Source organism: Chamaea fasciata, unplaced genomic scaffold, assembly GCF_029207755.1.
Source record: "Chamaea fasciata isolate MVZ Bird 193981 ecotype frontalis unplaced genomic scaffold, bChaFas1.0.hap1 SCAF_9, whole genome shotgun sequence".
NCBI lineage: Eukaryota > Metazoa > Chordata > Aves > Passeriformes > Sylviidae > Chamaea > Chamaea fasciata.
This window is the reverse complement of record NW_027094094.1, coordinates 21,652,350-21,678,854: the sequence shown is the minus strand read 5'-3', so window position 1 is coordinate 21,678,854 and position 26,505 is coordinate 21,652,350. Positions and strand designations below refer to the sequence as shown.

Here is a 26,505-nt window from a genome sequence, read left to right as displayed (position 1 = left end):
TTGAGCACTTTTTTTTTTTATAATCTGTCATTTGTACTTTTTCATACTAAAGGTGACAGTCTAATTCACATATGACCAACACCCATAAATCATGCTGGGGGGAGGAAATATTCATAAATCCATATCAAACAGAACCCAAATTATGACAAATGACATGGCAGTCATAAAATTGCACAAGCACAACTCACCAAGTCATTAATTTCATGGCCGTGGAAAATAAACAGACACATTTTTTTCGCAGCCCTAATAAATTTTAAAAAACTCAAAGAATGGTCCATCTGCTTCGAATAATTTTTAATTTCCTATTCTGTCTCGTTCCCATTAGCTATTCCACTGAGATATTTGCTAAATTCTTTCATTTGCCTCCTCCCATCTGTATTCAATTACTCTATTCCCAAATAGAGTTAGTTTTTCTTTCTCCTAAGTGCAGTACAAAATATCCCCACCTGTACCTTAAAGCAAATGTTATGTGTGTTTTATTATCTGTTAGACTCTATGAGTCATTCTAACTCGATTGCCTGTGCTGAAAGACTTGGAGGGCAATCTGATTTTGATGTTTTCTGGCTTTGGTGAAAAACACCTGCCTGATTCTCATAGCTAATCTATTAACTTGGTAAATGCCTCAACAGATGTTCTAGAATCAGCTAGGGATCAGGGTCTGTCCTCGTGACAGCGTCCGCTTGTAAGCTTGAAATATTTAAATGTTCAGAGATCAGAGGCCAATGATGTGTTTTGGGTACAAGCTTTCACTAAATCATATTTTTTCAGTCAGTCCCTGGAGTGTATTCCACATACAATAAGTGGCTGGAGCGTTCTGACTGAGCAGGCCAACAATAAAGGCCTCCTTGAACTTCGAAGGGACATGAATTTCATGGCAGCATTGGCTTCTTTTATTGAAAAATGGAACAAATTTTAGACTGTGCCGAAGTTGTTCCCTTTTAAGCTACATGTCTCTTTTTCCAGTCCCTTTTATTTCTTCCTAATGAAACCCATTAAGAAAGTATAAGGCTTTGAGACCTCCTTTTCCAAGGATAACTTAATGTCTCTAAGGAACCTGTTCTAAGCCGTCATCCTCTGTTTGGGTCAGCACTGCTCTGCATGATTCACTTACTGTGTGCCTGGATCCTCCACCTTTTAACACTGATTTTAATCCAGGGTTGCTCCACTGACTCTAAGCCATTCCACTCTGTAATAGCCCCTGAGGCTCACAGACTGGCTGGGATCACCAGAGCAGAACAATCCCTCGAGAAGGTCTCAGTCCTCCCATAGGAGGGGTGGGATAGATGCATGACATCAGTATCCATCCCACATGAAGGCGCTCCCTTTTTGAAGGTTAAGGCACTTTTCTGTCAATCTAGCACCACCAGAAAAACACAAATGAGAAAAAAAGGCTCACAACTCAGAAAACCCCACAACCACTGCTGGCCCCATTCTGCTATAAGAAATTGCCTCTTGAAAATCAAAGCTGGACCTGAGAGCCTAAAAATGTTTATTACTTTTATGAGCTTTTATATTACCTTGATTCTTGTAAGAGAAGCCCGAGTTTGTGATAAAATGTCCAAATGTTTCAAACTAAAATGGCTGCAAGCTCCACTGCAAAAATTTTCTCAATGAGATCACATAAAAGCAGAATAAATAGAAAACAGGAGACTTTCCTCTGATCTTCACTCATCACTTGACTCTGGTCATTTCACTTAACCTTTGTTTACCTCCACTTCTTCATTTGCTAAATGGGTGTCATTAATGCAAATTTACTTTGTTGTTTTAAAGCTTAATTAGTTAATGTTTGTGAAGTGTTTTGAGATCAATAGAGCAGTATTACCAACATATTCAAAATCTCATCTCTGCTGCTATTTGCTCTTGAAGGCTTGACAAAAAAAGATTTCACTGTTCCACATCTTCAACAATGCTCAGAAGCAGCTCTGATGTCAAAGCTCTCGTATGAGCGATCTGCAGAGAGAGTTGGAGGAGTGAGAAGGGCAAGACTGATTCTGACTCTTCTTGTTGTTACACATGCTGCTTTCTAGAAAACAGAAAATACAAAGGGAGGGTTGATATCGAATACTTAATCATTGACAGGAAGACACTGAAAGTACAGAGAACTGCTTATGTGTATTCTGAAATTACTGCATTTTTCAAAAGCACACTTCTGGGAAAGCCATCAGGTTGGTCTCCAAGCCTGACAAGAGCTGGAGAAAGGTTCCAAACGTGAGATGAAGGAGAAGAGAGAAGAAAGACACTGTTTCACTAGAAACAGTGTTTCCAACTGAGGACCTAGGGCAAAAAGCTACATTGAGAAGGAAAAAGAGAATTTCTGACTGTAATCAATGTGAATTAATTTGTCATTGTTAACTTATCTTCTAGAAATAGTTTCTTCCTTCAGTTTTCAGAATGTACCTCTGCTAAAATCAAATGTAATCCTACCCTGTCACTGAGAGATTAAAAAAATTGAACTGGTTACTGGAAAGATACAATAACAAAATTCAATTTTCAAGTATAATCCTTGCTATATTTTTATTATAAATTAGGCTGATATGATAGAAACATAGTATATGCTGAGTTGGAAGGGACCTATCAGGATCATTGAGTCCAGCTCCTGGCCCTGCATAGGATACCCCAAGAATCACACCAGGAACGCAAGAGCATTATCCAAACACTTTTTGAACTCTGTCAGACTGGTGCTGTGACCTCTTCCCTGGGGAACCTGTTCCAGTGCCCAGCCACCCACTGGTGAAGAACCTTTTACTAATATCCAACCTAAACCTCCCCAGCCTCAGGCTATTTCCTCAAATCCTGTCCCTGCTGACCAGAGTGAAGAGATCAGTACCTGCCCCTCCTCTCCTCCTCACGAGGAAGTTGTAACTGCAGTGAGGTTTCTCCTCAGCCTCCTCTTCTCCAGGCTGAACACACCCAGTGACCTCAGCCACTCCTCATTCGACTTCACCTCCAGACGCTTCACCATCCTTGTGGCCCTCCTTTGGATGCTCTCTAACAGTTTAATAATGTTTCTTTTAGATTGTGATGCCCCCAGGACTCAAGGTGAGGCTGCATCAATGCAGAGCAGAGCGGGACAGTCACCTCTTTTGTCCGTCTGGTGATAATGTGCCCATGCCCCCTAGATACGTTACACTCACTCTTCACTTCTTGCTATTTTGACATTTTAGAAGTGGTATCACCAGAGGTAGATGTCATATGATCAGTGCATGTGGCAAATATAAGCTTTTTCTTATGGACTCAGCAACCTGGAGCTGAACTCCAGACTGAAGCAAGGTTGCCTTCCTACACTTCTCTTCTGCAAAGGTTAAGATTATGGTTTGGGATCCTCTGTAATCTACAGCAATTTAGAACCTTTTGTTTGTATTCCACACATAATTTCTTCAGTAAACACTTGAAAAGAAAGTTACCTTCCAGATTAACCCAAGAAAAAAATACATTTTTCATGTATTCATGCAGCTCCCTTGATAGAAGTTTCATTGCATTTTTAGACCCCTTATTACAAAAGAAATACAGAAGTTATAAACCAAGAAAAATTCAATATGATGTTGTTATAATTGTCCACAGCAGAGGGTGCTAAGATTAAAGAGTTAACATTTGGTGCAATAAGAGCAAATTTGCAGCAAGCAGAAATAGACGTTTGTTGATTAGTGAAGCAATAAAGACATTGGTTGACTCTTCATGAATGATATCTCTGGGTTTTTTTCCCTGAAATGCAGGTTTTTCATAAGAAAGGAGGTACAACAGCCAGAGCAGAAAAATTTTACTCAGAAATTAAATTTAGCTTACACACTAATAAAAACAAATCAGATCAAACAAACAAGCAGACTGTTCTTCTATACTTTGCCTCTTTTTTCCCCAGAAGTCTTTAATTGTTCTCAGGAAGACACATTTCTCTCACACAAAACACAGCCTTAAGTTAGTAAAAGCGCAAAATTCAGAAATACTTCTGCCAGTGAAACTGGCTGTTACTGCAATGAAAATGAGCTATCTGACTGATAGCTTAGCTTCTATTGTATTCCAGTGAAAACACATCCTTGAATTTAGAGCTGTGTAATGACATTATTACATTATGCTTGTTATTTGAACATAGACAAACAGCTCCAAAAATATCCTGCTACTAAGACACATGTTTGGCTCCATCTCTTCAGAGATGACTGAACATGTCATTAAGTCCCCCCTCCTTATAGCGACCAACCCATCGGTTTACACAGACTGTTAAGCTTGCTCATGGGGCAGAGTGAAGCAGAAAGAAGGGAAGAAGCAAAAGCTCTGAAGTATATGCCCAAGGGCTTGGAAAGATCACAAGTTTGAGACGGGATTACCAAGTCTTTGGCTAATGAGTCACACTGAACTCAGAACAGGAGCAAGGGAAAATGTTTACCTTTGATGCAGTGTCCTCTATCAGCAGTTGTCCATCTTCCTCACACAGGGGAAGCCTCCTGGATTCACTGCTCCTTCACTCACACTCACATCAGACTTCTCTCCCACTGAGCCCAGGAGCAGCAACTGGGGTTCTCACTTTGAAACAGCTTGGAAGCTGCCATCCTCAGCATCAGCTCTCTGACCTACAACACCAAAATCCACAACCAAAAAAAAAAAAAAAAAAACCCAAACCAAAACAAAAAAAGCTCTGTAAACAACAGAAAACAAACCAAAACCCATAAAACCCCCAACTTTACAGAAATCAGCAATCAAGAGTGGTTTTCTGCTTTCTAGTTTTGACATTAGAGGAACCACTGATTTATACCAGAATGGGAAGTCACACTTGGGGAGAGAACAGATGGTTCAACAGTTCTGCTTAAAAGCACAGTATACTTGTGTTGCAGAAAAGCATGAGAGAGAAAAGAAGGCTAAAAGACAGCCTTGTAGAGAAAACCCACATACACTGTGGCTGGAAACTTGTTGGAAAACCAGGCTTTGACCATCAAAGCAACTGAGGCAGCTCTCCACAGACACGTCCTTGTTTCAGCAGAAGTTAGGAGGCTGGATGGGCACTGGTGTGATCAGCACTTTGAGGAACCTGGACTTCATCACTCACTAAGACCTTTGTGCATAGAGCCTCAATTTCCTGTCTTGTGGCAGGATGATAGGAGTCTAGTCACTAATGATAAGCCAAAAAGAAAAACCCAGTAATATTCAGTAGAGCATATACAGAAGTCCTCATGAAAGAATTCCTGTTAGGATGGGCATCATAATACTGAAATTCATTTAGCCACCATTCAATTACATACTCTTTTTCCTTTCCCCTCCAAGTCACCACTCTCACTAGGCACGACTGCTCACTGAAGTGTGAAAACAAGTAGTAAATACAAAGCAATGAAAGCTGTTTTACATCTCTTTTCATCCCTTCTACGCAGCTCCCTCAACCTTAAAATTTAGGGGAATAAAGACCAGGTTTTCTATGCAGACAATAAAAGTATATGCATTGAATGTCAATTCTATAGGAAAGAAAAGAAGAGACTGAAAGAAGGAGACCCATAAAAGGAAATGCACCACATTCTTCTACTCTCTACCCCAACAAATCCAATTAAACTTGCCAAGACACACACACATGCTGTCAATCATTCCAGATCCTATCCACCCTATCAATATTTCAGCAGCATTTCACTCTCTCACTTTCCAGGACTATGCACACTCCACACAGCATGCAGTCATTGTTCCCCATGCTCCTGCCCTGCCCCTCTTAATCAGTCACAACAAGTCACATTCATTCCTTTCCTGCACCTTATGCTACACCAAACTAGCTGGTTAGCTGGCACAGACAAACTTCTTTGTGCTCCATTGATGCTTTGGGGCTTGGCTGGTTGAGGTGGGGGAGGTTTGTTGTTTAAAAAAACGAAACAGACAAACCACAAAGGGTGAAAGGCAGGATGCAAAATATAGCTATTTATAGACAAAAGGACACCTAGACAGAGGAATTGTGTTCATGCTTATAAAACAATTTTGCTTATTGTGAACTACTACTAGCTTATTGTACTGGCCTCATTTTACTGAGCACAAGGGTAGTAGACTCAAAATTTCTGGTATTAACGGATCCAAAAGTTCTCCAGAGACTTTACATATCTGACATGGACATTCCCAAAGCTTGCCGAGACATGACACCATTATCCAAATAACTTTGTTAATTTGGACTTATGTTCTTATGCAAGTTGTTCTGTTTCAGAACAGAACTCAACCTCCTTAACAAGAAGGGCTTCCCTTGAGCATGTACATACACAGTAACTCATTTTCAAAGATAAGGATTATTTTAGGTGCACCAGAAAGATCACACTCACCTTGTACCAGTATAATAACAGGTCAATCGACTTTCTCCTTGAATTCTCACTTGATATCACCACAAGAAACATGGAAAGCTAATGTGATGGAGGATTTCACCAGGTGTTGGGCAGTCTTTACTGGCATTACAGTGAGTGATCTAAAGCGGCTCCAAAACAATGGCTGGGCTTTCAGACAGGGAGCAGTTATTCCAGTAGAGCAATCTGCTTTTCCAGTGTTCTTATGTCCTGAGCTGCTTCAGTACTTAGTGGATTCCAAGCTTGAAGCTGTGTTCCTGCTGTGAGTTCCTATTCCATCTCTAGGACATTTTTCTTCGTTTTCTGAAAGCCTAAAAAGCTGATATGGCAGCCTCACATCCATACAAGAGGGCTGGAGTGCACAAATGAAATGGCACAAAAATACACTGGTGACCACTGTACACGCTGGCACAGTCATCAGACAATAAAGACCAGTCATGCAGCTGGATATATTTGGCTTAGAATATATATGATATATAGGATTTAAGGTCAGTCTGTACTCTTCCTCGAATCTAAACAAAAACAGGCAAAGGTCAAAACTTTTCTTTCTTTTGCAAAGAGGATTTTTGCTTTTCTGGAACCACAGCCTCCCACCTGCTGAGCTCCAATTTCTGGGTCTAAAAAACGGTCTTCAAAGCCCCACCTTCAGTTTTCAAATACACTCCTAAAAACTGTCTCTCCGTATGACCAATCTAACCTCCAGTGAAATTTTAATATGTTGCTGCACAAAATGTGAATTATAAAAGATTATAAAGCTTCACTTGCTATCAGTAAAAAAATTCAGAGATAAAAGACTCATGGTTTCACTGCAACTTTTACACAGAATGAATTTAAACATTAACGTTGCAGCTTCAGTTTCATTTAAACATTAGTGAATGCTCACTCAGTTGTCAATAGCAAGAGAGTTCATCTGGATGCCATAACTTCATCTTCTACCCTGGAGAGAACTGACAAGTGCATTCCCTTGGAGGATCTTGTTCTGCTTCCTCATGCTGAGGCATAGCACGCAGTCCTCTGGGGCCCAAGGAAAAAGCCGCTTAATCATACCTTGAAAGTGCAGGCAAGGCCAACTGCATGTGGAGCACCACAGCTTCCTCCAGCAGACACCCTGCTAATCATTTGAGAGTGGGCTTAGATTAACAGGACCTGAGTAAATAAGGGCTTGTTATTCAGATAGTTCACTGCCTTTTTCAGCAGCCTTGCTGGAGATCTTGCTTTGGAGAACCCCAATCTGTCATCTAAAAGGGAGTTTCAGAGCTCCTTTGAAGCAATACTTTCTAAAAACATGAACGGAGCTGTGTAAACTTGGATCCAAGGTAAAAAAGTAAAAACCTCACTGCACAGTTCCAGCTTTAATATAGTCCTCAAAGTTTTGAAAACAGACTTCCCTGAAGGTGCTGTCCCGAAACTCTTCTCTGACCTTCTTAGCATTTTCCACTTTTTAACTCTGAGAAACTTTCTTCCACAAGGCAAAAATCCAAATTTTGAGGAGGCAGAAGAAGAAAAAAGGAAAATGAGGAAACCTGGAGATCATTGCTCCCCTGGGAAATTACCTATCCTGTAAATAATTAGTGTTTACTCACACTGGTAATGTGGTTATCTGCCAAACACAAACAGTGCTTGCTGCAAATAGCTCAACTAGGAAGAACCAAAGCCAAAAGGAGCTTCTGAATCAGTCACCAATCAGACCTGATCATAGGGCACCTGGAGAACATTGACTGCAATATGACCCATTTCCTACATTTGGTGAGCAATATGTGATTTCCACATAAATTGGGAAATGACTTTATGACTGAAAAGAAGTCAAAATTGTGCAGGCATGCAGTCTGAGTGCCAACTACTTATCTCTGGTAACATGAACTCAGCTGACTTGGGGATTGTCTGGAGGCCTCCAGGGCAATAGCAAACACGGCATCAAATGACTCCAGTACAGCCTTTTCGGAGAATTGTTTGACATAGAAGGATGCTGTGAGTCACCCTGGTTTTATGTGTAGTGTTTGTGGGAAGCCAGTACAAAAAAAGAGCTGAGGAGCATTCAAGAATGTAGCTGGCAAGGTGATGACATGTGATTCTAATAAGGAAATGACAGTTTTTCTCAGCCCTGGTTTTGGTAAGGGGTCACTTGCTGCAATGTGTGGAATTTCTTTACAGTGCTGCATCTTACGCCCTGTTCTTGGGAACACAGTGGGCAAAGCTCCCAGGGTATGATTGATTAAAATAGCTACCACATGTTTATCTGTGTATTTGTCTGATGGTAGAAACCATGTGTACACACGCAGCAATTCTGACCTTAATTTGCAACCAGGTCACCTGCACTAAGGATGTTATGTGGTAAAAATCACAGCTGAAAGGAGTAAAGCTCCCTCTGTTTATGTTGGAAGGGAAAATGAGTTCTGAAGTACTCAGCAAGCCAGATTTGCCCGTGAAGCATGCTTGCATTCTAATATTTGTTACAATGCCTGCTCATGGACTGTGGATAGAACAAGGCAACCAAAACTGAGTGCCTGAAGCCAGCACCCTCAAAAGGGAGTAAATAAAGCTTGCCAACAGACGGTTCAGAGGAGCCTCTGTCTTCTGACTTCCCATCCCTCTTTGCAATTTAGAATATATCCTCCCAGACCCTGACCTTGGTAACTTGCATTTAAAATTTACAGCCTTGAACATATGAGGCTTGGAATTACAATCTCACTTTCCAGAAATGAGGAAGAGCTAAGGTCTTTTCTAACATATCCTAGAAGAGTATGTGCTCTGTCCTAATCCATCAGCCTGGGTTTTAGGTCCTACACATGGAACTGGTCTTCTGAGAGAGCCTGTTGGCGATAGTCCAGTGAATGCACACTTGATCATTTAATCTGTGAGTCTGGGAGAGTTTAGATTAAAGCAAGACCCAGAACGGGTCAGAAATCTCATGATCAAGCAGCATTTTTGGTCATTTGACAATACTAACATCAACAGATTTCATTGTCTCTTCAGTGCTGGGTGACAGCCAAATGGGTTTCTGGCAATCTAAACAGTTTGTCACTTAGACCACTTGGTGGAATGGCCTTGTCCTCCTGTCATTTCATCTTCTCCAAGGAGCCACAGAAGCTATCATCCTTTCTATGCCTCTGCTATTTCCTTGTACACTTTCCTCTAAACCTGCTTAGCTCTGGAGACACCATTTGGAAGCTTTGATCTCAATTGACCTCATACTAGGTAGACCCTTCATGTGTTCCTCAGTCAAAAAAAAAGGGAAGGATCCTCCCACAGATTTATTCTTACGGTTTTGCCTGCTCCATCACATCACTCAATTCCTGAAATTCCATCCTCACTTGTACAATTTATGGCAGTCCGAACACGAGCAACACCTGGATGCTTTGTGGAGAAGCAGCTAGCCTCCCCTTACTGCTAATGGACTTTGAGTGAATAGGGCAATGTATTCCTTTCCCAATTATTCAATCAAATTCAAAATTATTGCTAAAACAGCACATGGACAAGCTGTCATTTATCAAACAAAACCCCACAGTGAATGAACTGTTCTATCCCTTCCTTCCATTTTCTGACACCATTGTTACATATTAGGTGCAGTTAGCAGAATGTGTTACCTAGGATTCGTATTTGAAGAAGATAATAATTTCAGACTTAAACCTAACTCTGTATTTTCCCTGCAGGAGTGTGTGGGGACATGGAACAGGATTGAAATTGTTCATTCGAAAGATGGCAGCCAGATGCAGTCTGTGTCTGACCTTTGCATTAGGTGGGTATTCAGATCAAAAGCATAGTTTCAGTGCTGTCTCTGGTTGTCTCCCTCTCCACAGATCAACTGAATTTTCAAGAAGGTGTTCTGGAAAAGATTAATTTAAATTAATCTTTTTAATTCATTTTTAAATAATTCAAGTTAAAGTATGTTGCTACTATCATGTTATGAAAGATATCTAGAGAGAAGGCCTCCAAATGAGGAACATATCCATCAGCCAAGAGGCTGATATGACTAGTACCAGTTTCCAGCCCAACGCTTTCCATCAGACTCACAATTTAATGGTTTGTTTTATATAAAAACACAACCCCCTCCCAGCCACCCCACACCAATCCAAACACTGGATTATTTGGAAAGACCTAGGCTGGGATGATGCCTGCATCTTTAATGTATCATTTATATGTAGCATATGAAAATACATATTTCTTAGAGACACATTTTTTGTCACACTATTACTTGAATGCACACACACAGTTTCCTGTGACAAAAGATGGTAAAGTAAGAGCCAGTAAAGGAATAAACAGAAACTAGGAAACAGAGAAAAACAGAAACACATCAAGCAACTTGATGCAACAGTAAAGCAGACAACAGTCATTTCTTCACGCTAATTTCATCTTAAGCATTCAGGACTTTTGTTCCAATCTTTTCGTGCAGACCTCCTGAGTAAACTGTAGCAATATTCTTCAATTAGCAAGACAAACAAGTCCATATTATGGGAAAATCTATAGCCTTCTAACTCCTCCCCAAAATGTCTATTGACAAGGACAAGGCTGTTGAACTCAAAGGACTGCTGAAAGTTCCTTGCAAAAGGCTATAGGACTGCCCTTGGTGAAAAGGAGGAGAAGAGATGTTATATACTCCTCCTAAAGACAAGCTCTTGCAGATGAGATTTGAAGGCAAACAAACTAACAGCCCTTGAACAGCCCACATTTCAGATTTAAGTGCAGTTTACATGCCAGTGGAGGCTAGGGGCTGAATGAGGCAGTACAGTTGAGATTCCACGCACAAGCCTGTATCCACACAGAGGGTATGAACTGTGAGGGCTATAAATGGAGGCTCTGCTCCACTGGATCCTGTCCGTGAGTTGTGGCTGGCTGAAAGGGGGAAAGGAACTTTGGTTGTGTTGTTCAGGCATAAACTCTTTAGGGGGTGTAGAAATGCTTTTACAGCCAAGTAGAGAATATGTTCAACTCTTTACTGGTTCAAGTTGCACCTAGACAATCAACAGGGTCCTACATAGATTGATTTGGGTGAGCTTTTCTTCTTTCCCTAAACAATTCACCTTCCTGGCCTTAAAGCATCAATTAAGAAAATTAAAAATTCATGCTAATAAAGAAAAAACCTTGGGGTCCATCTGCATTTTACATTTCAGACAACCCCGACTCCACAACCTCTGGATACCAAACCTGCTTGGTAGTATTCATTTGTTTCAGGAGTTATGCAAAGCTGTTCAGGTGCTGGGATTTATCACAGAGGAAAAGGTTTATTTCAGCTCTCCTGAAATAAGAAATCCCCCAAATCTCAGTTTCTAAAGCAGTATCATGTTCCAAGGCTGTAACAATAACAGTTTTTACTGTTGGGTGAATCAGCTGTTCCGACTTATAATTTATTATAACAGCAGCACGAATAGCCAAGCTGTGTATGAAACAGTGTTAAATTTAGATCTGAAACAAAGGGTGCCCCACAGAACAGAGGGTGAGCTGAAATACACTTGGATGCCCACGGAGAGGTAGAGCAATCTTTTGATCAAGAAAAACAATCAAGACTCAGGGGAGATGAGCTCCAATTCCAGCACATTTCCTATAAGACACTGAAAAAATTATCACCCTTCCTTCTAGCTTTATTTCCTCAGTGGTGTCACAGTTTGGCTTGGGAAGACAGTAAGATCTGAAATGATGGACAGTATTTGAAGAGCAAGATACTGCTCTTTCAACAGTTGCAGATGAGCCCAACTCCAGATGCTTCTCACACAAACTCACACACACATTGCTTCTTTTCATAAATGCAATTTTAAATGTGATCATCATAGACCAAGAATGTTAATTAAGTGTACTGAAGACAATGACACTTTTTTCTGAGTTAAAACATGCAGAGTCTGGCCCTGACTCTGAACACAGTGAGCAAATCTCTGAGTTCTCATTTCAGCAGTTTGCTCACATATACGTCATTGTGAGCTGTTAGTTTAGCTAACACTTCATGCGCTTTATGTAATCAGAAACATTTTAGCTGATAGTTTCAAATTCCAAACAAAGCTACAAACTTCAGGTATAAAATGAGATTTTTTCATGATTATATTTGGTTTACAATTTTCTTCTTACAATTTAAATAGGAATCCCTTTACAAAACATGGCCTGAGCCACATCTCTCTAAATGGTGGTTTATTTGTGAGAGATAAAGAAATTATCACTTTACCATCTCAGAACCACGTTTGTGTAGTTTTGTGCATGAGGGCAGGTACCAGCTGTGAAAATTTGGCTTAATAACAACATTTTAGGAAATTAAAATCACTTTTCAACAATTTCCTAGCAAAGGGATAGAGGGGAAGGGTATTCAAATTCGAAATCCCTGCCAGACCACAACATACAATTTGTTTGTCTGTTCTGAAAGGCATATTCATTAATTAGGACTGTTCCTGATTTGCTAGCGAAATCACTGCTTGAGAACGTCATAACATTCACACTTAAGTACCTCAGCCTTAAGGCACTCAGAGGACACCAAGGATGCCCAGCACACTTCCTAAACACATAGATCAAATACATTAATAGAGATGATAGACTTTGTAACATCACACTTTTCTTAGTTGGGTTGTAATGGTTTTAATGTTTGGTTGCAAAATGGTTGCAATTTTGCTTTTAAAAATGTATTTTTACTTCTTTGCCAAGAGCAAGAAAAATTCAAGAAGCTTTTAAAAGAACACAAACTGGTGAGGGGATCAGGTATATTTCTTTTGTTTGTTTGTTTGTTTTAAGAACAAACCACACACACCTCTATCTTGGGACAAAAGCAGATTCACACAGTGTTTGGGGAATATCCTCTTCCAGAAGTCACTGCAAACATACATAATGCCCAGTTCTGGGGATGTGGTTACATCCTTACACTAGTCTTCAACAAACCACTGAACATAGTCTTTGTCAAGTCCTTTGGGACTTCTACATAATGTAAAGTAACATAGTTTTTCAACTTTAGATAAGAATGTACTGACACATTCATAAAATTTTTAAACCACAGAAAAAATGCATCACGAGGAAACACCACAAACATGTCTTTCTATTCCAAGGGTACTGTCTTTGTGACATGTGGGTAACCTGGGTAGGTCTGACTCTTAGTTTGAAAAGTTTGAACTCAAATGTTTTGGGTGCTATATAAAAAGTCAAAATTCCTACAGCAAGATTGACTCTTGACTGTGACACGTCCTGTGTAATTTTAGCCAGACAACAGAGAACAGAAATTCCATCTGACCAAACTTTTGCAGAAGAAGGAACTTCAACATTCTCCAAATTATGAAAAGGTTAAATTTCTCATCCTTAATAGTACTTTATAAAGACAGATATGGAGAAAGGTAAGGGGTGCTGCCAGAAGGCAGGGGAAGGGTTAGGTTTTTTTGAACATGGTGCATGTTATGTGGTCAGATACTACCAATTCATCCTCAGCACGAATTACCTCACCAGGCCTGTGATCTAAACACGTGTAGTTGCTAAGCAATATCCAGTCACAAGATCTCCTGTAATCCATACCATTTGCTATTTTACTACAGATGCGTCCTGGTCAGTTTGCTAAAATGACACCTATGTTCCCACATTGGGTAATAAAACTCCTCTTTACCAGTAGGGATGGTGGGTCTTGTAAAATCAATTTTTAGAATGCTTCCTCTATAAATAAATAAATAAACAGATAAATTAGCCTATTCTGTCAACACCAGCTCTTAACATCTTTTCTTCTCCCTGGCATAAGTTCACCCAGCACTGATGGCATGCACCTAGGGCCTCCATTATGCATGACAGCTTTTCATGCCGTAAAGAACATTATTTTTGAAGGAGGAGGGAAGGAGAAAAAGCTGATCTTTTTTCTCGTAAAGAAAATTTTGAAAAGTTAATCAATTTACTAGGGTTGAGCAGACCATGCAGAGAAGCTCCTTGCATATGGATAAATTCTTGGATTTATTCCTGGCTTTAAGCAATCAGTCCTGATTGACATAAACCTCAGCAGTCAGAATGCTACATTCTGGTGCAAAATGGAGTGATCATGCTAAACAGAAACGCTTCAAGTCTGGGGAAAGAACAGAAAAATACGGTTTCCTAAGATTCTCAAGGATACCCAGATTACCTCTGCAAACTTGCAGCTGACAGGACACTTGAACTCTGCTTTCCTGCTCAGGTGACATCATAGGACTATGCTAAAGTGAAACAAGCTCATCTTTCAAAAACATTTAGTGCAAATGTTAGAAATCATGAATAGAAACCATGCTGAGGCTAACATTCCTCTTCCCATCTTAATTATCCTTAATTGCCACTGCAATAGCAAAATTCAAGTAGGAACTCTGGAAATCTGTGCCCCAAGCAGTACTCAGGAACCCAGTGGGTTTTTTAACACACGATTTGAGAGTCAAAAAACACCCCAACAACAAGGAGACACATGGTATAAGGATAACCATCGGAACCTGAAAACATTTCTCTCTTAGGGCCTGGTTCTGCAGCTCTCATTGAATCACATGATCAATCAGAAAGAATCTCTATCCACAGAAGAGTCACCCCATGAGATTAACACCTGTGCAGAAACCCGAGCTGGCTGAATGCCACGTTAGAAATTGTGACAGACTGTGAAAGCTAACACCTAAGATAATCTTACTGTCATTTCTACAGGTAGTATGTCAAGTCCTGCCCTTAAACATCTAGCCTATCTATGTGCAGTTCAAGTCAATGCAAACCACAGGTGCTCTCTCTCTTCCTAACATACTTTCCAAAGAATTAGGCCCAGCCCAGATAATATTATAAGAGAGAAAGAACTTGTTTCATACTTTACAGACTTCCTTTTCCTCCTAAAATGAACAAACTACTGTTAGAATAACTGTTTTAAATAGTAATTCCCAGCCTCAGACTGCACACCAACAGTGTGTATTTTAATTTCTTTAGGACATAGTGTGACAGGAGCTGTGAATTTGATAAACACCTTCAGAACATGTTATGGAGTCCCTCCTCTTAATCTAAAATGTGAAAACCAAGCTCCAGTTGACATAAAATACATGTAACATAGCATAGAGCAGGATAATGGGTCTGGCACATATGGTATTGTGATAAATGATTTTCTATGACAGCCAAGTATGACAATAAACAGAAGACAACTGAATTTCCTGCACTATATCCATACTGGTTGCCTGTCCTGCAAAGACTTATATAGAACAAACTGACAAGATCACCTGGAATTACCTAATCTGATTGGCATTATATGTGACAGATAAAACATCTGTGTAGAGAAAATGAAACGTACTTATCCGTGACTGAGATACTGACCAAAACCAGACAAAACACAGGGAAACATCCCTCAAAACAATTTTAAGAAGTCTTACAAAGAGGTCCCAAACAATTTATGGTAATGCAGAGACAGAACTCAGCACTCTTTCAGTTCTAATGACAAGCATGCCATAGTTAATTTAAATGTTCTAGTTGTGTGATGTATAGAGAAAGGACTGGTGTGCAATTTTAAAACTAAAATCGTCTGGAAGTGAAATAGGTGAAATAGGAATAATTCAAAGTAGTATGTGCCAAGAAAAAGAATCCATTGTTGATCTATCAGAAAGAAGGTACTTTAAGCATCATTGTCATGTTCTCTTCTCCCACGAACAAAGTTTCTATCAAAGGATTTTAAAATGCTGCTGTAAGTCTGGAAACAAATTGTCCTTTAGAAAACCAAACATTATTGATTTTAATTCGTGGTGGTTGCAAACAGCAGCAACTTAGTAAGTACACATATAGCAGAAAATATGTATTTTGAGAGGAGATACTCAATGAGATTCCACTGACACATTTATTCTTGTTAGTAAGACTTCCCAGACTATCTCAAAGCTCATGGATTTTCCCAAAGTATACAAATTATCTCCTCTTGAGGAATTTGTTGCCTGCATCTTAAAATGGTATGTGGGGTTGCTTCAATTTTGGTTACAGAAAAATAGAAATTTTTAAGTTATGCAGACAGACAGAAGATTTAGAGGAAGAGAGAGGACAGAGCACTGCATGGGGAATGGGCTGGGTGGAAAGCATTGAGAGTCTAGATGGAGAATTGCTGTGGTAATAAGGATGACATGGTTGTTGATGGGAAGGTGCTTCAATTAGGGTGTGGGTGTGACAGTACCAGGGTGATGAGAGGAAAATTACTTTACCGGAGATGCTTGAAATGAACTGGAAGGGAGCAGCCAGTCAGTCAGAACAATGCTCGTTATACAGGTGTCATAGGCACAAGGACTCTGTTTTTCTAGCTGGATACACCAGGCACAGCAGCCAGGCACCTTAAAAATGCAACTTCCACAGGAGGCTGCATGGGAAGGCAGGGGCCCACATGGTCACAAGTTGCCCGAACCCATTTATTTCAACTGCAAGGCCAGAAATCTGCTGAGGTAACCACAAACCACAGTTCTGCCCACTGAGGAATCATTATAGCTTGGAGACAGCATGATTGCAGTGATACTCCGACACGTCCTCCAGTTGCCTCAAAAATCAGATATGAGTAATTCAATCAGAATCTGCTATCATGGAACAGGCAGCTCCTTTCTCATTAAAAATATGAGCACTAAAAATGCCCTCTTCTTACCTAAGGCCACATCCTAAGGCCTTTTCCTCTTGGTGAGCTAGTGCCTTCAGCAGGATTATCAGGTACAATTCAGCTGTCAAGCATATGTCCTTTAACCAGGACCTTCTTCAGGCAGCAGGCCTCCTTTCATCCACATCCACTGCGCTGATCCACAGTTACAAGTGTTAGGTCCGTATTTCTGTGGGGCTGTAGCATGCTTGTGGATCTCATGAGATACAGCTGTTCCAGGGGTTCCTCACTGCAAGAGGCCACAGGGACTTTTTCAAACACTCATCACCTTACAGCCTAATAAAAAATTTCCAACAGGCAACCTTACCTGACAGAACTCTGTGGTTTTTTGGACTACTTACACTCATTCCCAGAAATAACCCCGGCTAGAGCTGGCAAGATGCAGCTAAATCAGCTTATAAGCATGTAAACCCAAAAGTGCATTGGCTATGCAAAAATTTCCCTGGGATACAGCACTGCTGCTTCAACACAAGTTTTACATGCCACCCAAAATAAATGGAAGAGACCAGTCATGGGAGAGGGCAATTTACAAGAGGTGTGTCATAAAGATGGTTTGATTTCTTCCTCTGGAAAAATTTTGGCCTCTCCACTGTCTACAAGGAGCCTGGACAGGCCAGGCAACAAAAGCACAATAGCAGACTCTCTTTACAGAGAGAGGTATCAGAAAAATCATCATGAGAATTTTCCTAGGGAGGGTAGTCCCAGGAGGCAGACCAAAATCTGAACAATTACGCTTAGCTTTCTCCAGTCATTTCCCTGAAAATTTTTAACAGCAAAAGAAAGTAGACAAATGAGTTTGTACATTGAACTACTTCTGTAAATAACATGCAGAGAGAGGAGGGAACCTGGATTAAATTATTAGGAACAATGAAAATTCTTTGGGGGTAAATCTGAAAGGAAAATGTATGCTGTGCTCCACTTGGGAGAATCTGTTTCATGTCACGTATGGCATGAGTTTGCCAGGGCACTGCTTTACTTTTGTAACAAAATACTTTGCGAATATCCTGGTCTCCAAAGGCAGATGTGAGGAGGAATTAAGAATCCTTCAGTTCAGAGCTTAACCCATGTGATCAAACCCATATACTTCTCATCAGCAGGAGAAAAGCATTGTTGCTGTGTTGTCTCAGACCCTGTACATCCACCCTAATCTTCTTCCTGTTTCATCTTTCCCTGTATTTTTAGTCTGGACAGATCATTCTGTTGTACTTGAAGATTCACACACTCTCATGGAACTGTTTTATTTCACCCCTCGCTCAGCAAGCCATGCAACAAAAGCCAGAGAAGAGCAAGCTCTGTGTACTGTCAGTGCTACATACTTCTGACTATTATTTCCGCCTGATGGCTTTGGTTTTATCCAAGGATTATTCAGTTTGGGAATAATAGGAGATCTACATGCTTTGCATGCAGGTCAAATTACAGTCAGAAAGCACATGTGTTGCAATTTCTTCACCTGCAGATTATTCCTGGTGACTGTTATTTTAAAGCTTCCCTAACTGACAACAGCAGAAATTACTGTTTGAATCCTGTTTGCAGACGAAGGCTGATGTCCTCCTGGTGTTCCAGCAGGATATTGCTCAGATATTGAATGATAAACTGTTTCAAATAATATCAGATTAGCTTTTCTAAAGAGTAATTCTTCAATTGGCTGAATAGATCGCTCAAATTCAAACTTATTGGAATTTTTTTCCAAGTGGCTATTTCTTAAACCAAGAATGCAACCAAATTATTTTGAGTTTTAGAACATCTCAAGCAAATTAACATCAACTATAATGCCTTCTCTCTGAACAAAGGAACAAGCGCCAATATTTTATCATTATTTGTGGTATTTCTAAAGGTTTCGGTAATCATTTGAAGATATTTAAAAGGAAATAAACAGAGAGCTATGCTGATTTTTTCTCACTTAAAAAAAAAAAGGTAAAATAAAAACAATGCGAATTTCGCCACCTGTCCTGTAACAAAGCAGGGAAAGAAATGACAGTTTTGCAGCTTCTGAGGAGTTACTGTGACTGACTGAAATACAGCAGCGAGTTCTGGATATAAATAATGAGAAGACAATGTAGGAAAAAAAACATTACCTCACTGATCGAGTTATTCATTTTTAATGATGACGTATACACAGGCAGGCTAACGAAGCTTACTGGCACCCAATTTAATTTTCAAGTTTGTCCAAGTTTTCTAGAACCACGTAAGTACTACCCAGACATGAAAATAGGCAAAGGATTCTCCATAACTTTTGGGGGTTTTGTGATTAACCATCTCCTCAAAAATATTCACAGTCACATGTTCAAATCTAGTGCTCAAAACATGACTCTCTGCCGAGGGTTACACACGGTTTAAAACTAAATTAGTAAATAGTCTTTTCCACCTCCTTAATCCGTAGCAATAGATGTCTGGGTAGGGGAGAGAAAATGGACGATGATCTCAAAATGGGGCTCCTAAATGCACTTACCAGAAGCATTGGGATATCAGGCCCTCCAGCTCCATCAGCTGCACACCAGCAGGGTACAGCCCCTCAGCTCATTCAGGACATTGCCAGTTTGTTCTTCCTGAGCAAAGAATTTTGGCCACAGCTCAAAGGTAGGCCTAACCTCTAGGACCCTTCCCTCAGCTCTTAACCCCATATGAGGCTTCCCAAAGATGGAGGATGCACATCAAGGAACATCTTTGGAACGGAAGCTTTAAGCCAGAGGCCTATTCAGTGACCATAATAGATTAGATGGCTTTTTTGTTTGCTTGATTTTAACAAAGAAGAGCTCCATCATAAATCTTCACTTCAAATTTGATTGCTTTATAATATATCATACTGTGATGTAACTGGCATCTGCACTTGGCTCTGATTAGGTGATACCATATGGTACAATTAGAAGCAGAGACCTGGAGTGACATTTAAACAAGTTAAACTTCATTGATCTATGATTAAACCATCCTCATTCCCCTGCATGCATTCAAGAACCTAATTTAACTTCTAAAGAAATTCCCATTGAATTGTACATATATATTTTGCATTTTTCAAACTCTAGATCACTCAGCTAAATGCCTCTTAGAGCTTCAGGAAGGTGTTCATTTGCTTTATTACTAAGATGTTTCACAGTCTCTCACAGGGCCATCCAGATGGAGAAGTTGTGCACAGTTTCCAAAACCTCCCATTCACAAAGAAAGCAAGCACGGGCTCTTTGACACGTTGCCTGCCTCCCTCTGGGAGATCTACACAATGGTATTCAGCTTTGTCTTGTGGCACCCACGTTCTAGCTATAGCATAAAATAAATCTGCAGGTTATCAATAAAGGATTTTTAATTGGCAAGGCTGTTTTATTTATTCATGGGAAGATAAGAGAGTCTTAGAATACCTTCTTTCCCAGAAGGTTAGGGGGTTGCACACAACTCACAAATCTTTCTTGATAATCCTTTAGTTGAACCAGAAATTATATTATGCTTTTGTTCTTTCATGCCTAAAACTGACCAAGCGGGCAATGATTTATTAAGCTAGAGTCTTGAGTCTCCTGCCACACAACCCACTTAGTCACAGAAATGGCTGTGAAACAGATCATGCATTCTAAGACAGGCTATAATTTGTGTTAAAGAAACCTGTCTGTTTTAATCAACAAATTTAATTTGCAAATCCCTGTAAAAGGTTATGAAGTAAAAAGGAACAAAGCAGCTAAACTTTAGGTTATAATGCTATGTGCTACATACACAGAGTAGGAGAAGAAAAAAAGAATTTGGCTTGGACCCAAGAGATAAAAATCATATGGCTTCAAATAATTCAGTGTAAGATCCTTCCAATCTACAGTTTTGCATCCTGAGTCTCTGTTTACAAATAATTAGAGGTAAAGGTAAAAAAAATATATATATTTCTCTTCCTCAGTGAAAGAATAAAATTGGAGTCCACTTACAAAAAAGTAGAGAGGCTTCTCTTCAGGGACTGAGTTGGGGTTTCACACAAAGTACCATGCATTTTTAGATGCTGATTAAGCACATCTTACATTTGAATTTTAGTATCACTGACTAGCAATATTCAAGGCTAGATGCATTACAAGGTAATTGAAGTTGGTGTCTAAAAACTGGAACATTCAGGGAATGTGCAAGAAAAGAAATAAAAACCATCACTGTTTTCAAATAAATGTATTTTTTTTCAGCTACTTGAAATTATTTGAAATACATCAATTCATTAGAACTCACTTTAGTGATATATCTAGAAAAGATTGAGACAACTGTAATGTTATTTTTCATAGGTTAACAACCCAATTCTTTTCCTTGAAACAAAGGATAATAGAAGATATTATCTATTATGACCATTGCATCAGATTTCACCAATTACTTATTATAGAGATGAAAAAGGAGACAGGAAAAGGCACTTTTGGAAGTTTCTCCAACATAAATATACATTGACCTCAAATATCACAATAGATTTATGGTTTTCTTTTCCTGTGTGAATGTGCAGTTAAGAGGAGGGAACGTTCACAGGGAGGAAACAAACAGAAAGGCAGAAAGAGAGTGAAAGAACCAACTGGATCAAAGTGCAAGATGCAAGGGACAGGCACAGCTGAGATGCAGATGGGGAGAAGAAAGCACAGTGTGAGTTCATAGCTAGCAAAGGTTGGCACCTGACAGAAAAAGGCTCAGAGGCACAGCCCCAGCCAGAAGGTAACATCCTTGTGACAAGGGGATGCTTTCCAGGCTGATTTGGGTCATTTTGAGTGTGAAGAGCCCACTTAATCCTGCCACTGAAATAGATTAAGTTTCATCAAATAACTTCAATAGCCAGCATCAAGACTTTCCATCCACATTTAATCTTCTATAACATCTGCTTGTTCAAGAGAATGAGAGAATTAGGTTTAAGTCTCACTCACACATGTATCAGGCCAGGTGGGAATTTCCTTAATTTGCAACTTTGCAGTCACAGTACATGCCTAAGAAAAGGGAGAAAATGTAAAATTCTGACCATGCCCACAAGCTCCTTTCAGGATAACCCCAAAAAACCTGCTTCAATTACCTCTATTTCAGCTTATTCTGTAAAGTAATTACAGCAATATTTGCTTAGTCTGAAAGCATTGGGAAATTATGCTGCAGTTCACAACACAAATTTTGATCCCTGGACTGCAGCTGTTATTGGTTGAAATAATTATTATGCAGCATTTTATTCAGACACAGAAAGCTTCTGTAAGAAAACAGAGACTGGTGAACCATTTTAGTAACCTTTGAAATATTTGTGAGGCATAGATGCAGATCTCTTCTAAAGATCTTTTCTAGATGCAGATAGATCTGGAGAGAGATGAAGGAAAGGAGTAGTTAGGAGATGAGGCAGCTGTGACCACAGCACTATATCCATCACTGACGTTATTTGTGGGTGACAAAGCCCCACACGATGATACACACCAAGAGGCTTGAACACAGGCGCACACACACCTGCACCTTCTTAAGAGCCACACACTTAAAATACCGACATTCTTTTCCTATTTCGCCTCCACTACTCATTCAGTACCCTAAACCAATATGATTCCAATATATTTTATAGGAGCTACTTTTCAGAAATTGCCTTGCAGTCTTCCCAACACAGTGTTTCAAAGCAGCACTCTAAAATGCAGAGATTGCCACATAAGATTAAATGTTTTTGACAAGATTTACTCTGAATTTTAGACTCGGTAATCTTGTTTCTTTTAGTGATTGATGAGAGATCACTATTGAAACCTTCAAGTGGGTCAGCAGTGCATGCAGCACAGATGAAGTATTGGAAGTACAGGAAAACATAGACCAGAAAAACGGTGTTGAGGCTTCCTATTAAAACATACAGCCTCGCACCTGGAATGAAAAGGCGCAAAGCAACCACGTAAGGCTTTCCATAATTTCTATCACAAGAATTACAACAATGAAAATATGTTGTTATTAATACATATAAGCAAAGAAGTAAATGATCATGTTTGATGAAATTATTGCATTAAACCTCTAGGGTGTCTACTGTCTAAAGAAGTCTGCATTGGAATAAAATAGCACAGATATTACTAACCATCTTCAGCTGGCCAAGCTGTGAGGGACATCCCTGTAATAAAATAGCACCAGTGTAGAAAAGTCTCAAATAAAGATAATGTCTTATCCTAGGGCTTGATGTTGACTGAAGTCAGACCCACATATACAACAGGCAACTGGTCTTTTCAGTGGGTGTTTTTGTCAGGAACTGCAAGACAGGTGCTGTATTTGTACAGATGAGTTTTTTCCAGCACCCGTGGAGTTGCAAATACGATACCAACAAGACTGTAAAAATGGGTGCTCTTCACATGAATAGTGAAGCCTATAGACAAAAAAGTACCTTTACTAGCCATTAGTTTTTACTTTTCACTTAGTTTCCGTTTATTTTTTCTTACAGAAACCTTATCAGATCCAGAGGGAAAATCCCCAAGAACAGACAACATGGATTTCAGTGAATAAACAGCTCTTCAAGATACTTATACAATACTTTAAAATAATAAAATTTTGCAGAAATTATACTCTATTCTGAATTAAACATCTAGGCAATTTTTTTTACAGAGAACTATTCTGCTATTTTTATGAAGGTCTCTTTTAGTTGGTCAGAACAATTTTTGAGGCTGAAAAGGGCATAATTGGTGCTATACAAGTTTTCTCCCTGACAACCTCTTGCATGGCAGGTCAACCAAAGACAAATTGTTCCTTTCAAGCTCTACTCATACTTGACTGCTGGATACTGGTCTCATAGGATCCTGTGGAGGGAAAACGCTCATTTCCCTAAACAGATAAGGCACCCACACAAGTTAGTGTGGGGCCAACTTACCACTGAAATAGTTCCATGGAAGTTGATCCTATTTAAAGTGACTATTGAAGTGAGAAAATGGACATGCTTTTTGACTGGTTTTAGAAGCCACTCTAGAGACTTTACAGAAGTGCAGTTGCAAATCATGTTACCCTTAAAATCTCTTCATTGTTGTGTTAAGCCAGTACCAGGACACATTTTAAAAGAAAGATGAAAGTCCTGACAGACTGGCAAGAGAAGCCCAAGAAAACACGTGACAGGAAATGATGTATGACTACTGACTGGGACAAATGGGCATGCACGAGTAGGGACAGAAAAGTCAAAGGTGCTCGAGAAGTCCCAAGCAGCACTGAACACTGGAGCCCAGAGCCTCCATCTTTTGTTTGCTAAATGGCTGTCAAAGCTGGGAAGACTAAATTTATTTATGCCCTTGCTTCTGTTTTGGTAACACAAGTTTAGAAAGGGATAGAATGCATAAGAAAAGAGAACTATACAAGCATAACCTGTTAAGATATTGCGACTGAGATGGGATTTCTAGTTCTGCCTTGGCAAAAAATTACATTTTCCCCAGGTATAACAGTCCCAGACTCCAAAGGCAAAAATTCAGCCACTCAGAATTTGTGCTTTGAATTATCAAAAAAAAAAAAAAAAAAAAAAAAAAAAAAAAAAAAAAAACCACGAAAAACCAAAACCAACCCCAAACAAACCAACAAAACAAAAACAACCAAAAAAACCCCAACAAACCAACCACTCTCAGATGCTTTCAGAAGAAGCAACTAAGTGTGGACATGGAAGACTTCATTCAGGGACACTCGACTAATTGTCCAAGACAGGACACACTCTCTGGACAGCACTTCGTTCTCTGGCACCCAGCACAAATGAACAGCAGAAACAACCTAAATGGTGCTGACCAATTCTGATGCATAAAGAGTTCCTAAAGTGAAAGATAACCTTTTCCCCCTAGTCATCATTTGTTTCAACAATGCTAGTTTTTCCAAAGGAATGGGAGGAGCAGGGAAAGCCAGACTACAAGAGATGAGGAAAACTGAATTGTAAAAAAACAAACAAAAAAACCCCAATTCCCACCCCAAATAAAACTCCAAAAACAAACAAAAAAAAACACCAAAAACCAAACAAAAACCCCACAAACAAACAAACACAACCCCAAACAAACAAAAAACCCACCAACAAACCACCCAAACCAAGCCTGGAAACACCTGATGATATTACAGGGAATCCAAACCCACCGCCAATTATGAACCAAAGAGCTCCCCGAGTAGAGCTGGCTTGCCTCTGGAACAAGTGCAGTACAGCACTCCCCAGCTAGCACGGAAATGGTACAAAGCACCATCTCTGTACTCGACTGTTCACCAATGGCCCAGGGAGCTGGGACATGCCTTGGAGGTATTTGCATGTATAAATTACCCAAAAAATATTTATGGCGGGAAAGTTTATAGAGGAGCTTGGACAAGGTCACACGTATTATCCACTATTGGTGGACCCTCGGGTATTTTCTTTGCAACCAATACACAAGTTGTCTTTTTAACCCCCACAGTGGCCAGAAAGACTTTCACATACCTGGCTTCCTACTCCGCTGTGCATAATGGGATAGGTTCTCTGCCTTGTGAACCTCCTTTGACTTATCTTGGCAGAGGTTAAATATCTGGGAAGCCTAAAATCTTCCACCAAAGCGCTTAAAGACATATAGCTGTAAGTTTACTTATGATTTCTCATTGTGCGCAGCCTAAGCATGCAATTATTTTGCCTTTCTTTATCTCTACTAAACCCTGACCAGACCCTGCCTCAGGCTTCTATGCCACAGGAGCTGCACAACTGTAATATGAGTATGTCTCTTTAGCTGCTGTACATTGGTGCACTTTGGCACACTTCAGAGACAGCACGAGTAGCACATTTTTCCCTCAAGTTCACCTATCCAAGCATTCAAAAGCACATGATAAACCCAGCTACAACTATCCCTGGATGACTCCTGCTTTCTTCTCCTCTCAAGACAGATGCTGGAATTAATCCTGAAACTTTTCAAATTTGAAGTTCTTTGGTATCAGCTACCTTCAAAAGGTCTCAACTATAACACTTACTCTAAATCAAGCTTTGATCTGCTAGGGATTGCTACATTTGAATGAAACATTCCCCAGTAATACTGTGCTTTTGTTTAGGTGAACCATTATGTGTAGATTCATCCCTGCTTCAGTGCAGACTCAGTCGTGTACAGACAGCTAACCCTGAATAGGTCTCTGCAAGCATAATTATCTAGTCTGACTAGGACATGGATTTTATACCACCACTTTTGAAGCTCTGAAAAAGCAAACTGAAGATTTTGAAGATAAAGGTAATTGAGTAAGAGAAGAATGATCACCATACCTTTCAACATGTTCTATATAAAAGAGACATCATTCTAATGTACAAAAGGAGTTTAATTGTATGGTTATTAGACATCACTAAATTTTCAGCCAAATGCTTTTAAGTGTGACAATGCAAGCAGTTTTTATTGTGAAGGGAATACCCTACAAAAATCTGTGAAAAGATCTGGAGGCTCCAGAAGATACCCAGAACTACAAACAATATCTATAATGCCACTGCACTGTTTGCCATTACCAGTGCTATTTGGTACCCTACTACCAGCTGGTTCTTTATGGCCTCTCATCCTAATAACACAATGTGATTCCTAAAATTTACCCTGTGATATTAAAGGATCTGACTAAACCTTGCAAGAATGAAGTGTAATTTGGAGTGAGATGAAGTGGTGTTGGACAGAGACTCCACTGCAAAGACCAAAGTGGGATTTCTATGGGGAAAAAACCACATCAAGAATGCAAGAGGGACAGTTATGCAGAATGATTTTATAATTCTCAATTTATATCATGTACCATGGGGCTTAAGTTTATTAG

At 39.7% G+C, this 26,505-nt stretch overlaps 1 long non-coding RNA gene across 8 annotated transcripts in view; it reads right to left on the bottom strand.

Moving 5' to 3' along the window:
* LOC136293699 (uncharacterized) overlaps positions 1 to 26,505 on the bottom strand; it is a 156,725-nt gene that overhangs the window by 30,982 nt on the left and 99,238 nt on the right. For 7 of the 8 annotated variants that reach the window (XR_010722230.1, XR_010722223.1, XR_010722224.1 and 4 more), the window contains exon 2: positions 4,379 to 4,562. This is a non-coding gene — a long non-coding RNA (uncharacterized lncRNA). Of the gene's footprint in view, positions 1 to 4,378; positions 4,563 to 6,272; positions 6,650 to 26,505 lie in introns of those variants that run through there. The other variant, XR_010722227.1, reaches the window with a different exon arrangement.